Source organism: Oryctolagus cuniculus, chromosome 1 (assembly GCF_964237555.1).
Source record: "Oryctolagus cuniculus chromosome 1, mOryCun1.1, whole genome shotgun sequence".
NCBI classification, from domain to species: Eukaryota; Metazoa; Chordata; class Mammalia; order Lagomorpha; family Leporidae; genus Oryctolagus; species Oryctolagus cuniculus.
Window position 1 is genome coordinate 156,451,706 of NC_091432.1, and position 16,896 is coordinate 156,468,601.

The 16,896-nt window shown below is 36.0% G+C and overlaps 1 pseudogene; it reads left to right on the forward strand.

The window, feature by feature from the left end:
* Positions 1-3,944, forward strand: part of LOC138846183 (cyclin-dependent kinases regulatory subunit 1 pseudogene) — a 130,241-nt pseudogene extending 126,297 nt beyond the window's left edge.
* The last annotated feature ends 12,952 nt before the right edge of the window (positions 3,945-16,896 follow it).

Here is a 16,896-nt window from a genome sequence, read left to right on the forward strand (position 1 = left end):
TTAGTACATTGATCAATCTTGGCTTCATGACTAGTGCTACAATGAGCATGGGAGTGCAGATATTTCAGGACACTCATCTCATTAACTTCACATATATATCCAGAAGAAGAATTTCTAGATCATAAAGTAATTCTATTTTTAATTTTCTGAAAAACTTCCACATTTTTTACATACTAAATGTATCAGTTTACGTATCACCAGCAGTGTACACTCGTTCTTTTTTCTACATCCTCACCAACATTTCTTTTGACTTTTTGGTGATGATCATGCTAATTGATGTAAGGTGGTACTAAATCACTAGATAGTTTATATTTGCTTTTCCTTGAAGATTGGTGTTAGAGTTCTCTGTTATTCTTTGTGATTGTTTTCCTTCATGTATTTTCTATCTGCATTTTATTAAAACTCCCTGAGCATTGTTAAGATGATTATTTTGAATTCTTTATCAACCATTCATAGGTCTCCATTTCCTTTGGGTCAGTTATTAGTACTTTATGTTTTGCCGTTATTTGTGTCACATTTCCCATGATTATTCAGGAACTTCATGACTCTGTGTTGGCATTTGAAGAAGTAGGCACAACTTGCAATCTGTATTGGCTGGTTTTCTTTCTTTTCTTTCTTTCCTTCTTTAATTAATTAATTAATTAATTAATTTTTTTGCAGAAAACTCTATCATTTAATCTGTCCAGATATTCTGGATGGGTTGGGTGGTGGGATCAAAAGCAGATTTGTTGTTGGAGTCTTCAGGCATGGCAGTCTTCTATCTGGGTGACCATGAGTGCAGCCTGGTCCTTAGGCCAGCAGGAGTTAGTACATGTGTTTGACTGGGAAGGTCTAAACCCTGGTTTATGGGGATCATACTGCACTTGGATCTTTAGTAGACAGCTTGGTAGATATGACCAAGAGGTCAGACCTGGTGCTGAGGTTTGCAGCAAAGTCAGGTGCTCACTTCATTCTCCTTTTCCCACATGGAGAGAATCTCCCTGCACTGCATCGCATGAGCTTGGAGGAAAAGTAAAACTGTTCTTTCTAAGCCTCTTCATTGTAACATTTATGATTTCTGTGCTCCACTCAGATGCTTTAAGTAATTAACTAATGATATTTCTTAGCTCCTATGAAACTATTTTCTCATCTGGATTTTCAAAAATGATATTTCTGGGGTTGTTATTGTGGCTCAGCAAGTTATGAACACACTGTCAACATCCTATATTGGAGTTCCAGTTCTTGCTCTGGCTGCTCCACTTTCAACCCAACTCTCTGCTTGTGCACCTTGGAAAGCAGTGGAAAATTATCCAAGGTCCAGGCTCCTGGTTTCATCCTGGCCAGTCCTGGCTGCTGCAGCCATTTGGAGAGTGAACATGCAGATATATTCAAGCATAATCAAGCATAGAGAAATAAAGGAACACAGAATATACAAGCTTACTCAGAAAATAGAGATTGAGAGATTAAGAAGTGGAAAGTAGTCTGGCATGGCAAAATAAAGAAGTATAGGCAACAACAGAAAATAAGTACTGAACTGAAACACAATAATCACTACATATGTGCAAGTTCTGCACCAATAAATTGCCTAACTGCAGATTAAAAATATTCAAAAATTCTTATTTTTACTACTACTTGTAGATTTCTTTTTCTTGTCCTTGTCCCCTATCAAAGCATTTATATAAGGGACATGCATATCTGTGGATTTTGGTTTCCAAGGGTTTTGAAACGATTCCCTTCTGATACTCAGGTTTGATTGACTTCAAATTTTCCATTATTTTCCAGAATTAAAGAAATACTTGAATTCTAACTTCAAAAGTGCACATTTCTAACAATATCAGAGTTCAGGGACATACAAATACATATATGGACAAGTGATTTTGGTAAATGTGTCAAGATCCATGGACAAAGGACAGTCTTAAACAACTGCAACTGTAGCCCTGGAAAAAGTGAACCCCACATATTGCCTTGCCCTTAATAAAAAATTAATTTGCAATGGGTAAAAGCATAATTACAAAAGCAAATCCACAACAATTCTAAAAAAAATTAACACGCTGAGAAAAAATAATGGTTTTTAGCTTATACCTCCACATCATATAATTGTAGGCTTACACTTTTAGTTTTGTATTTTATGTTTTATTTCAGGGAGAGATCCTACTTGCAGGTTCAAAACTCACATACTCACAATAGGGAGGACTGGACTAAGCCAAACCCAAGAACCAGGAACTCAACCCAGCTATCCCATGTGATGGCAGGGACCCAAGTACTTGAGTCACCATCTGTTACTTCACATTGTATTAATAGGGATTCAGTATCAGGAGCAGACTCAGGGTGCAAACCCAGACATTCTGACATGGGATACAGGAATGGTAACTGATGTTTTAATCAGTAGGCCAAATACCCCAATTTTTTTTACATTACACATACAATGCTTTTGTAATTAATATCAAATTAGTTTAAGTTTGTTTCAGAATTTCATTCCCCTGAAAGGAAAATGTAGTGTAAGAGAATTTGTTGGCACCAGGATTGTGGCATAGTGACTAAAGCGGATGCCTGAAACACTGAGATCCCATACAGGAGCTGACTTGTGTCCTTGCTACTCCCCTTCTAATCCAGCTCCCTGCTAATGGCCCAGAAAAGCAGCAGAAAATGGCCCAAGTACTCTGGCACCTGCCACCTGTGTAGGAGACCTGAGTGAAATGCCTGGGTCCCGGCTCCAGCTTGGCCCAGTGCTGGCTCTTGTAGCCATCTGAGGAGTGAACCAGAGGATGGAAGATCTCTCCTGTGTGTTTCTCCCTCTGTTTGTTTCTCTAACATGACTTTCAAAATAAACAAACAAACAAACAAATAATATTTTTAAAAAAGAGAGACCATAAAGAATTACAATTTATCCTAGGGGCTCAACTTTGGCTTAGTAGGCTAAGCCTCCACCTGTGGCACCAGCATCCAGTGCTGGCGCTGGTTTGTGTCCAGGCCTCTCCTCTTCTGATCCAGCTCTCTGTCTATGGCCTGGGAAAGCAGCGGAAGATAGCCCAGGTGCTTGGACCCCTGCAACCACGTGGGAGATCTGAAAATATCTCCTGGCTCTGGCTTCAGATCGGCACAGCTCCAGCTGTTTTGTCCATTTAGGGAGTAAACCAGCGGGTGGAAGACCTCCTTGTCTCTCCCTGTCTATCTGTAACTCTGCTTCTCAAATAAATAAATAAATAAATTTTAAAAACATTATCCTGGAGTTGTTCGGAGGTTGGCAGCGCGGGGCTGATGGCCCGCAGGCAGAGCGATCATGTCGCACAGATTTACTATTCGGACAAGTACGACGACGAGGAGTTCGAGTACCGGCATGTTATGGTGCCCAAGGACATAGCCAAACTGGTCCCTAAAACCCATTTGATGTCTGAATCTGAATGGAGGAACCTTGGCGTTCAGCAGAGTCAGGGATGGGTCCATTATATGATCCACGAACCAGAACCCCACATCCTGCTGTTCCGGCGGCCACTACCGAAGAAACCAAAGAAATGAAGCTGGCGAGCCACTTCCAGCCTCGAGCTCCACACAGCTGTTCTTCCTTTCTGACATCTTTCTAATAACATTATGTTGCCTCCCTTCCTTCTTCTCACTCTGGTATTTCAAGGATGTTCAATACACTGTTCACATATGCTGGTACCTGCTGCTTTGCTTCGTGAGTAAAGCCAACACCACCACAGCCCAGCCAGCGAGAGTGCTCTGCAGGCCACGGCCTCCCCTGAATGTGACCCCAGAAGCCACGATGTGTTCTGTAGCCCGCAGAGCATCTGAGAGTAAGACCAGGGTTATCACAGGGGTCATGTGACCTTGCTGTTCAGTTTTTTTCCCGCCGAGTATTGTATGGATGGTGACTTCTGATTTTATGTTTCAATGTATTGGAAACTCTCCATTTTATTCAAGAAATCTATTCCATGTTTAAAGCCTTGCTTAAAGAGGAAGTTTTTATCAAAAAAATTATCCTAATTTTTTAACATTGATTAAAAAGTAGATAAACGGCAATATGATAAGTATTCAATGAAAGAATAAGCAGGGGTTATAGAAAGAAAATTTGAAGCAATCATACACAAGGAAAATTGCATATTTCACTAACAAAAACATGTAAGGCAGTAGAGTAAGAAAAACATCTAAAGCCTTCATCTTTCCTACAGGTGAATCAGGATATAACTATATATTTAATTTTTGATAATCATAAATCTATATGTAAAATAATAGGTAAACTAACATGCATGCATAGAAATTAAAGAAAACTAACAACATTGAATTGCTAAGATAACCAAAGATGAGACAAATTAATCAACAAGAAAGCATTTAAACATTAAAAACATAGAAAAATATAATAGAGGTTGTCAATTATGATAATAAATATAATTGTTTTATGTTTATCTTCTAGAACAGAAACTCTTGCCAATTGTCTTATAAAATGAAGTCTAATTACATGCTGATTGAAATATATATCTAAAACAAAATGATATTGAAATGTTAAAAAACAAAAGATAAGAAATTAGAAGGTAGGAAAAACTATACTGGCCAAAGGTGAAATATAGAAAGCTATTATCAATAGTAACTGTTCAATAAAACAGCCCTGAATAATACAGAGTATCATCATATATTACTAAAACCTATCATTCACAATAAGCATATGGTAGTATTTTCTATGAAATATATGTAGAGATCCACTTTTTAATCTTATTTTGTATAGTGGTAGTACAATAATGTGCAATATAACAAATTTTGTCTCTCTTGAAATTATATTCTAATAAGGAAGGCTTGAGAATATTTGCAAACATATATTTTGTTTTATTTTTGATGATATCTATCAATCAGCAAACTAAAACAGATTAGTGAGAGGCAGAAAGATAGGGATATGACGTTGGGAAAAATAATCATTACCTCTCTGGGTAAACAACATTTTTGCTGAGTCTTAATTGATGAGAGGTCATTTACCAAAAATTTAGGGGCAACATCGTCTCAGTAGAAATATTGCGAAGATAAAAGCAGAGGTAAAGAGAAGAGAAATGAAAGGAGATGGATACATCTGTACCAGAGCATGTAAGATGAGCCACAGGGAATAATTCGGATGGGTCTTTCATATACTAGGAGGTCACCAGAAGGTGTTTGGTGGGGATAATGTGTGAAATATGGACCACATATCTAAAGAAAGGAGAGCTAGGATAGCATACAGGAATTTTGCTAAACTACTGAAAGCAAATGCTTGTTCAAGGTCAATTACAAAGGTTGAACAAGGAATATTTGAGAACAAAATTGGGAAGTATTCTTGCAGTATTTCATGGAGTAGCTAGGTCCAGGCTTTTGTCTTCAATGCAAGATGGAATTCAAGAACAAGACTATTTCAAAATAATAAGCAAAATTTATTTACATACGAAATACAACTCCATACTCAATATACAGCGTGGGTATGCTCATGAAAGACAGCTCTCAGCAAGGTTTTGGTCTATCCTTTTATATGATCTGAAGGCATAAGGGGTTGCGAGTGGGGTGGGACCTAATTCAATATATAGAGGGGTTGGAGTTTAAAGTGGGGTTAGAAAATCACCCATTTTTGGAAATCTCCAAAATGTCATGGCATCAGGATTATGGGGGTGAGAGTGCTGGCCATTGTAGTTTTATTATCATAACTTCATAATTAGCTAAAGATTGTCAAGGGCAACGATGACGGTTATTTTTAAGTGGCACCAGTTCCAAGCTGCAAAACCAGTTTTGGTTTTTAAAGTCATGTTGGTTTTCCTCTGTGCAGGATGCAGTTGGGGCAAGGGTTTTTTTGGTGCAGGTGGGGCTGTAGCGAAAGTGAGACCTCAGGTAGGAGCCGGCAATCTCAACTCCTCCTTCTTAGATATCTCCCTGCTTACTTAGGCAGAGTTGACAGTATAGGGTTGAGGGGCAGAATTCATGGGTGATGAAAAAATAGGACAGGAATCAAGGATTGAATTTAGATTCAATAAAGAATTTTATTCTGCACATTTAAATTGGAGCTTGATAATAGATAATCCAAACAGTAATGTCAAATTGGTTTGAGAAGTGCAATGGGAAAACAAGGCCAAAAATCTAAATATTGAAATTATGTGCACACTGATTTTATTTGAAACTGTGATGCTGGGTGAAATCAGTACAGACAGAACTACCAATAAAAGACCTATGGCTTTACTATGATCTAAGCATGAAGATATTTGACTAAAGATGAAAAACTTCAGGATAATTTGCTGCAATTGGCATATCAAGAAGAAAATTAATACAGTTATGAAAAGAGGTCAATAATATAACATAAATAAATTAAAGTTTTTATGTAATGGCATACAATGGCAACAAAATGCTTAGGAAAAATGGCAATTTTGTATTAAAAAGCCCATATAAACTAATCATGCTTGCCATTTTAAAAATCATAATTATTACTTAGTCACTCAAATATTTTGCTTAAATATACAGATTATCTCAGGTAAACCCTACTGGATAACTAGTTGTGAGTTGTTAACAAATAAAAAATGAAAGAATACAACTTTTCAAGACACAAGGTTTAGAAATACACAGTTTGCTTACCAGTGAAAACACCCACATCTTACTTGCAATGCCTGACTTTGATTGCAGGGCCTAGTTCCTCACCCCAGCTTCCAGCCAATGAATATCCCATGAAGTATTCATGTCATCCACATGGGAGACATGAATTGCATTCCCGGGCCTTGGATTTGACTTCAGCACAGCCTTGGTTGTTGGGGCATTTGGAAAGTTAATCAGTAGATGGGGGCTCTCTCTCTCTCTTTGCTTCTGTCTCTCTCTCTGTGCATGTATGTGTGTGTTGTTCTCTATCTCATTAAAATCATAAAAACTTAAAAATAATAATTCATGAACTACCATAAAAAGTGTACTCAGAAGATAATTTTTAATAGAAAAATAAAATTACAGATTATGGGGGTTGGTGGTACAGTATGTTAAGGTTCTATTTGCAATGTTAGCATTCGACATTGGAGTATCAGCTTGAGTCCTGGCTACCCAACTTCTGATCCAACTGTCTGCTAATGCACATGGGAAAGAAGTGGATGATGGCCCAAGTACTTGGGTCCCTGGCACCCATGTGGAAGACCCAGATAGAGTTCCTGGCACTTGATTTCCACCTGGATCAGCCCTGGTTGCTGCAGCCACTTGAGGTGTAAACCAGCAGAAAGAGGATCATTCTGCTTCTCTCTCTCTCTCTCTTTATTTCTCTCACGCATGTTGTCTTTCAGAAAAAGAATGAAATAAATCATTTTTTAATGTAGACCATGCTTTGATTTAATGAAAGAGTAAAACAAACCTGAAGAATGTAAAACAAGAAAATATACATTTTTTGGTGTTAAAGTTACCAAGAAAGCCTGAAAAAACAGTCTCTGGTGAATATTAGCAACAAATATATATTAGACAAAAGTCTGTGAAACCTATTCTCAGAAAACAAAAAAGCATTTATAATAAATAATGTAACTATTTGGAAAATTATGAATGGTTATTTGAAATATGAAGGAAAGTCTCCTTACAAATAATTAAAGTAGACTAAACATAAAATGTAAAATATTCACATTTACCAAATATGCAAGTACTATTAATGACACTATTTAGTACTCTTAAGGCAGGTACTCAAATACTGTTAGTCCTGCAAACAAATACAAATACTCTAGACTTTAAAAATATTTATTTATTTATTATTTATTTAAGAAGCAGAGGAGGAAAGATAGAGGTGAGAGACAGAAAGAGAAAATGAGAGAGAGAGAGAGGGAGAGAGAGAGAGAGAGAGAGGGAGATTCCACCTTCTGGTTCACTCCCCCAGTGATCCTAATGACTAGGAATGTGTTGAGCAAAAGCTGGGAACTCAATCCACATCTCCCATATGGGTGGCAGGAACCCAATTACATGAGCCATCATTTCTGCCTCCCAGTACCTACACTAGTATTAAACTGGAATCAGAATCCAGAGGGGTATCAAACCTGGGTATCAAACTCTGATATGGGATGTGGGTATCTTAACTTGATCTCAACCACTAAGCTAAATGCCCACCTCCTGTACTATGACTTTAGATACATACAAAAACTCTAATAATCACATGGTAAACTTTTTTCAAAAATTATGTTTTTCTAGGTAGAAGAGATACACAAATATAAAGTCTATTATTATTGTGGTTGTTATTATTCATTTTATTGACAAAAATAACAGTTAAAATACAATGGTTTGCAGGGTGGTTAATTTCACTATCAAATATTCAGATTAGTTAGTAGGTGAAAAGTGTTTTTAAAAACTATTAGAACAAATGTTCTACTATCATGTCAAGTTAACATAACTAATATGGCATTATCAATAAAATATTAACTCAATTATTTAAAATGCATATGCCATATCTATGCCACATCTACATGACAGTCATCACATATTCAAATTAAAATAAATATGCTGAAGTCCAAAATGGTTATTTCCACATGGAAAGCTTATGGATAATGTTCACACAGTTCTCCATACCACTACATTTTTGAAATCTTTTTATAAAGATCATATATTTAAATTAAAAAATAAATATTGAAAATTTATAGATGGAAGAAATGTGAGCTGGCTCTTGGAGGACAGAATCAGAGTGCGAAGTTCAATAACTTTGTGAGAGAGGACATGAATTTAATATGATCCATGTAGGATTTTAAGTGGGTTGAAGCTCATTTTGACAGATCTTTGAAGGGAATACATTGGAACAGTGTTTTAACATTTTCTCCCACGACACTGGTAATGATCTCACAAAGTTGTTTCTAATCATTTTATTGCATTCATCAGCTGAGACTAATTATAACTCAGATGAAAATCATCCTTGCAGAGTGCATTCTAAATATTAATAAACATAAATAATGCAAGTTTACTATTAAAGCAATTCAAAACAACAAACAGAACCCACAGGGAGTTCCTTAAAATTAGTCTGGTTCCACATAAATTCTCTTAAAATGTTCAAAGCAATAATATCCCATATCACAGGATATATTAACTTTCTCCTTTCTTTTTGTTCTTTTTCTGATTTTAAAGGACAAAAATAATACCTGTGAGTGGTTGGCAGATCAAGAAATCTTCATCAGTAACTTCTAGAAAGGAAAATAGAGCTCATTTCAACATCAACTGGCAAAGAAAAAACTGCGATCGAGATGTTCTTGATGCTGGTCTTCTAAAATTCTAGAATATTATTTTTATTCTTCTCTTTTATCTTCTTGATTGTCAAAATGGGCAACTCTCAAGGGTATGAAAACTCAACAGTGCTGCTTCAAATACCCATGTAAAATTAATGGGTCTCAAATCTCAGATAAACTGACATATTTCAGTATTTAAACACATAGCTTATCACACAATCTACTGTTAAAAAATTAAGAGGCCTTTCATTTGAGTGTCCTGGAATTGAAAATCTTATATAAAATATCCAAAATGATTGGCTTTGTGACCTTGGCCAAATTAAGTGACATTCTGCAGTTGGCGTCTAATAATTGGTGTAAGACTCCCTCACAATGCTGCTATTAGCATGAGATGAAATATGACATTTAAAACGCATAGCATAAACTCTAGTAATCTCTATTACTATTATTACCATCATATTTTTATTTTTGGTTTTCTTTTTCTTTTGCCATTGTACTTTATTGCCATTACTTCTTTATGTTACAAGAATTATCACATTTTGACATATAGGTCTCAATTTCAAATCTGCCACTTAATGTTCACTGTTGACTATTTCACTGTTTATTAAATACTGTTCATAATACTTGCTAAAGCTATTCCATATACATAGGAAAAGGTCTAATAAAACAAATGTGAAAACACTTTTAAAGTTAAAATATTATGCAAAGGATAATAGGGATTGTACTGTGGGGAGCAACTCGGACTAGACTAAGTTACTGGAATTAAGACTTATTCTATGCATCTGCTCTCCCACAATATGGCACTGAGAAGGGAGAAACAGCTTCTACACAGCTGCCTCCAGTTCAACCAATAAACAGCAGGACCTGCTCCTGATTGGAGGAGGGCAGCGTACTCGGCGTGTGGGTAGCAGAGTTGGGATTGGTGGAAGAGGACTATAAAGGAGGAGAGAGACAACATGCACCAGGAACATCTAAGAGGAACATCTGAAGGAACACCTGTGCAGCCCCCGAGAGAGCCGGCCGGCGGTGTGCCGCTCCCCCGCGGAAGTGGGGAAGGTGGCAGGGGGAACCGCCCTTCCACGGAGGTGGAAGGGACGGTAGCCAACCCGGGAAGAACCAGCAGCAAACCCGGGGAGGGCCGAGCAGACAAAAGAACAGCGCAGGGTCCTGTGTCGTTCCTCCACGAAGAGGGGGAGCGACATAATGGTGCCGTGACTCGGATATGAAGCCTAGGCAGGGTTCAGTGTCGTTCCTCCCCGAAGACGGGGATCGACATTGTACATTCCACATATTTCTGCTACTATCAAAGTTATAGAATTCCAGAAGTGTAGGCATAATCTGACATGAAAATAATAACTTTCTAAGCATTCAAATATATTTCCTAATGCTTTGATATACTATAAAATTAACTTCATAAATTTTTGCAGTAATTAACTTTGTTTACACAAAGTGATACAAATTAAAAATAGAACAACAGAATACTTGTTCAGTTTCCTTTTGTCACCCAGATCTATTAATGTTGTATGACAAAATTTATATTTCCTGGTTAATATCAAAAGGTTTGTTTTTATTAAGTAATTTCTGATTGAAAAGATACTAAAAATAAATAATAACTTAATGCTCCATACTTCTCATACTGATTTCTTTCTCATCTAAATTTCTAGTATGATTTAAGGAAAGAGCTTTCATTTCTTCCCTTTTCTATAAAAGAAATGCTTTATTTTAACAAGTAAAACATTATTTAGAAAATATGACTAAACTTAGTACTTTGTGAAAGTTAAAAGCATTTCAAATTCAATAAAAGTAATGAATAAAGAAATCCTCCAAAATTTGACTTAATATTATGCTGTATTTTAATGCCTTAGATTATAGATTGCATATGGTCAACTCTTAGCAAACTTCAGTATCATAGTATTAGAGCTAAACTGCTAAATAAGACTGTATTTTAACTTAAGAGAAAAAACTGCAAGATTTAATGCTTATATATTTGGTTAAATATTCAAAAATTCCACTAGTAATAGCATGGTAGAAACTCAGGAGTAACTAATATACATAATTTTTTTAACCATTAAAATCGCTAAACTTAAAAATCATGGCCTCTTTTCTCATAGTTAGAAAATTTTCTGCTCCCTAGCTGTTTGGATGTAGTAAAATCAGTGACCCTATATACACTTTTTATTAAGAATTAGTCTCAAGAAAGTGGTAAATTTGAAAAAAAAGATATAGCTAATTCTCTAAGAAATAGAATATTACATAAATGTGTCAAATGTATTTTATTAAAGGAATAGATACAATTTTTCATGAAATAAAAAGCACCCATATTCATAATATTAAGCTAATATGTTTGCTGATCAAATCATATAAGAACAATACAATAAAGGAAAAAGGAATCAAATTTAATGATAAACATTAGGAAGTCATTGAAAACATTACATGATGACAGAGTGAGTTTGATCATAGGAATACAAAAGTTAATTGGTTAATTTAGAGCACCATGTTAAGAGCTTCCAAGAGTACGACACTCTGGTTTATTTTAATATGGTACCTTCCTTTCCCTCCCCTCCCCTCCCTTCCTTTCCCTCCTCTCCCTCCCCTCCTCTCCCCTTCCCTCCCCTCCCCTTCCCTCCCTTCCTTTCCCCTTCCCTTCCCTTCTTTCCATGTTTCTTTATCTCTTTCTGCTTTCTCTAATCCCAAGCTTTCCTCAACTCTAACAAAATACTGTAAAGTTCTCATGTACTTAAATTAGCTTCCCTTGTTTGGGACAGAAAAAATCTTGAAAAAGTTACTGAAATCGATGTGTTATATTCACAGAATCACTGCCTTTTTGGAGATGTATACAACATTAAGGCAGTAAATGTTGTGAGTTAGAGTGTTAGAACGCAATACAAGATTCATGTTGGGGTTAGAATAGGGATAACTTTCTTTGTATATATACAAATTCATCAAAGAACCAACTATAGTTCCTCTCATGAAAGATCACAGAGGTCCTTGCTACCATATGCAGTCTGGATTGTTTTATTGCTGCTTCCCTTTGACTCCAGAACATGATTACTTCCTAACTTTAACTTTTGTTTGTGTAATGCTGATGTAGCGTTTTCATCCTGTAACTAGTAAGGGCTACATCATTTGATAGTGTTTTAAAATTTACCCCTAGTTTATTTTTTTTCAAACACTTTTTTATTCAAGAGGCCACTCTTTGATATTTTTCTAAGTATTTTATTTACTGTCATCTGGCTCAAAATTAAATATCCCTGGAAAATTTATTCTTATAAATACATTTCTTATCTTCTTTTGGATTGTTTGCAAACAAATGTAGACATTGGGATTATTATTATTGTATTTGTATGATAACGCCACTTCACCATGAAAGTCAAAGCGCTTTTTTCTTTCACTTTTTAAAATTTATTTGAAAACCGGAGTTACAGAGAGAAGGGACACACACACACACGCACACACACAGAGCGAGAGGGAGAGCGAGAGCGAGAGAGAGGGAGAGAGAGATCCAAAGAGAGAGATCTTCTATATCCTGGATAACTCCTCAGATGGCCACAAGGTCCAGGCCAAAGCCAGGAGCCACAAGCTTTTTTTGATTCCCCCACATGAGTGGCAGGGACCCAAGCACTTGGGCCATCTTCCGCTGTCTTTCCCAAGCGCGTTAGCAGGTAGCCCGATCAGAAATGGAGCAGCCGGGACACACACCAGCAACCATATGGGATGTAGGTGTCACAAGCAGTGTCTTAACCTGTTATGTCACAATACTGACCCCAGTTGAAGCACTTTTACCTACTAAAACTACTTATGAGTTAATGTACAATAAAAAGTAAGACATTTAAAAATTTTAAAAAGAGCCATATTAATACTTGTCCCAAGTATTAATAATGACTAAAATTTGGCATCATATTTGACAACTAAAGTAAAATGGAAAGTTAGTATGTAAGATTTAATTTTCTAACCTGTCTGACCACACAAATACTGTGAATCTCTCAGGTGACATGTCTTTCTTCTCTCCATGTATGAAGGGTATTTTTAATAAAATGGCGTGAAGTGGGAAGAGGATCAAAAATAAATTTATTTGTATTGCTTTAATCCTTAAGGCTGTTCTTTTGAACATGGATATGAAAACAAACAGAATATGAGTGCAAAGTGACTTCTTTCTACAGAGAGAAAATTAGGGAAGAATATTCAGAAACCCTTGCATCTCTATCACTCAGTTCCCTCAACAATAAGGAAATAGTGCATTGAAGATACAATTGCAAGTACATATTTTGATCTCAACTGTCAGCAGGCAGCATTTTCCTACTAGTCCATGACATCAAAACAAAAAGGAGATGGAAGACACTTGAAAAATTCAATAATTTTTCCTGGAGTAGAATCATCCAGAACAGATTATTATCTTTTTATTTTTAAGAAGTTGCACAGATATCTATGATGTGATTTTATAACCTGGGTGGCCAAAAATGAGCTAAACTCTCAATTAACAAAACATGCAAAAACAAACCAAAAGGGCTAAAATATCAAAATGTTCTGTAGGATATTTGAGATAGGTTTTCAATGTTTTGTAAGTAATTAGAACTAAATATGACAAAAAATGTAATTTTCACAAGCTGAAAAGATGTTTAGCATTTCTAAAAATACGAGAATAGTTGTTTTCTAAAACATATCTAAGAAATTAATAACTGTATGTTAATTTTTTATACTAAAAGTCTTCACAAGCATTTATTTATTATGCAATTAGTCATAATATTCATTCTTTTGAGTAAAAAGAGGAATGATTTAATATAAAGATATCCTGAGTGTTTATTCTTTTCCTTCCATATGATGCCTTGATTTAATGCCCTGTAGGATAGAGAGTGAAATGTCTTGATTTATAACATTGCAAAGCCACATGCATTCAAAAAGGATGGGGACAATTACTATAATATCTTCAGGAATGAAACATGTTAGGAAAACAAAACTGCACAAGATTAATGAGGTCAGTGTATATGTTTCCAAAATACTTGTGATTTATCTCCATATGCAATTTTTACTTACATTGACTTAAATCAGTTCAGTGTATAATTTTAGTGAATCCCGTGTGCATACTGTGTAGAAAAGTCTAGAGTGAAAAAAAAAGGGGGGGAACAGTAACCACCCTGACTTCTTTGGGTAGCAAATAATAAAGAGATAAAGGTTATAGTTATCCAGTTAGAGCAGCAACAAATAAATCTAAATAGTAGGAAATGTTCAGTGCATATAGCAAATTTTTCATAGAATGAAAGTAACTCTTTCATTCCAAACATACACATAGCCGTGCACACATGTGTGTGCACATTTTAGCCAGCATGTTATAAATGCAATGAATAATGTCATTAAAATTATAAAAGAAAGAAGACAGAGTGAATGCTGTTCATAATAGAAATTTGGAAAATCTCCAGAAGTACTGAGAATATTGGAGACAGGTCTTAGCAAACGATGACATAAACAATTTATGTACAACTCTACATTCTGAGAAAGATGCAATTTCAGGGAAAGCAGATAAGGGTGTCAGTGTTGATCTTATGTTTGCCTACATTGATTTAAACTGTTTCAACTTACCTCCAGTTAAAAAGATCACACAATTTAAGAACTTCATTTTCTAGATGCTCTGCAATTGGGAGTCTGGAGTGTTGGAAGGCAAACATACATAGAAGTGTGGTAGCAGTGGATTAACAAGTCCCCTAAACACACCAGATCCCAGATTTAGGGCGTTGAAAAGCAGTTGTGCTGGAATGGTTGTGGATGAATGGAATCTGTGAAAGAAGAGCACCATTTTCTGACCTCTGAACCACAGCTAGCAAAGTGTGATATAGAAACCCGGAGTCTATTGGAATCCCTGATTCAAATCTGATTACTTAGCACCCAGTTTCCAATGTTACAACAATTTGTGCATGAAATCCCTTTACTGGGTTGCATATTCTGCACTGAACCCAGGTGCCACAAATGAAGCCTCCCAAGGTTTTGTGCCTTCCCAACTAAGGGCACAGAAATTGTGTAATGGAGACAGGCTGTCCCTGCTATGCTTGACCTGACTGCTGACCCTGGGGGAATTCATTTACTTGATAAAATTCTTAGACTAAGTCACTAAGCTTTGGGACAGTTTGTTATGAAACAGTAGTTCCTGAATATAGGGTTCTCTTGCAATAAAAACTTGAGATGTTGCCATTGGATTTGGGCTGGATGCCAGACTAAAGCTTGCAGGGACTTGAGGAATCTGCTGGTGCACATTGTTAAAGCTTTGATACTGCTATTGATGAATTCTGCAAAGAGAGGGAGAAAGCTGTTTTTGGAAACTGAAAAAAGAAGTAATCCTTTATTAAGAAAAAGTAAAGTTTTGCAGGACTCAATAATGTGTGGGAAAGAGAAAATATATCTTAAGCACAGTAGAATGATTAAGGAGCTATATGAAGAAAAATGAAAGTGCCAATTAATTCTTTAATTGTATATAATTAGGTGTAGAGATAAACAATCTAGTTTTCAAGCAAAATTCAGATGAAACAAAGTAATGTAACTGAGTATATTAGAAAGCAGATTTTTCATTTCTAGTCTGTCTAAGACAAAATTTTTAGTTTTAGTTTAAAGACATGGCAGTGTCAGAAAAATGTGTCAGGGAAAAGTTTAAACAAGGGAATACTTATAAACTCAAATAAACATTATAAATCCATTCAACAGCAAATGACTTAAAATAAGAGCAGTATATCAGTACCACTTTGTAAAACAATAGTATCCTCACAGTGAATTCAAGATACAGATGCACTTATCAGGGGTATTTGGCTAATGTAATACATATATAAATTACAGACTGTTATGCAATAAAACAACCATAAATTTAAAGTAGCAGTTTGAACTAAAGGGGAAAATTATAAAGAAAGTTTTTAAAAATAATTTTTAAACTCCACAACCTGTACTTGCAAGAAAACACTGGAGAAGTCAACTCATTTACAAACCGTATCCAATCCTTATGGTAAGGAAAGAGTTAAAAGGAAAGGACCAGGACTCTATGATATGAAACCAAGAGTCATGAAGAAAAATGTTCATGGGATGGGACTAAGTCCCCATGAAGAAACTGGCCATGTGTGCTTGTCTAAGTTTCACAGTTGTTACAGACCACTGACCACCATGCACTTGCCATGACTTTTCTCCCTTTTTGAATGGAAATATCCATGAATTTATTGTACATCTCTGCCTCCTTTGTACAATTTTAGGATGGAGGGAGAGGGCATGGTGGGAAGTAACTTGTCTGTTGAGTTCATGAGTCTTCATATTTGGGCAATTACATGGGATACTGCATTTCTGCAGGATTATCACTCCCAGACATGATTTTGATGGTAAGACCTTTCACATAGAGTTGACATCATAATGGGATAAAACTTGAGTGGTCTGAGATAAACATGTGAGAAGAATGAAGATCATTTATAGCCAAAGAGCAAACAATTGTTAGATAAAGTATTCTTAACAAGAGGTAGAGTCTATAGCCTTTGCCTTTGCTTTGGAAAGGCTGATAGCTAATTTCACAATTAGACAAATGGAGTACAATGTCTGAGGCAATCTGAGTGTGTGTGTGTGTCTGTGTGTGTGTGCACTTTATTCACCATCTAGAAAATCTGAATATCCAGAAGCCACCATGCTGAGAGAAAGCCAAGGCAGACGGAGAAGTCACTTGCAGATATTCTGGTTGACAGCCCCAGTTTTAGCTTCATCCTTTTCTACATTCTGGATACATGAATGGATGGGCTTTTAGATG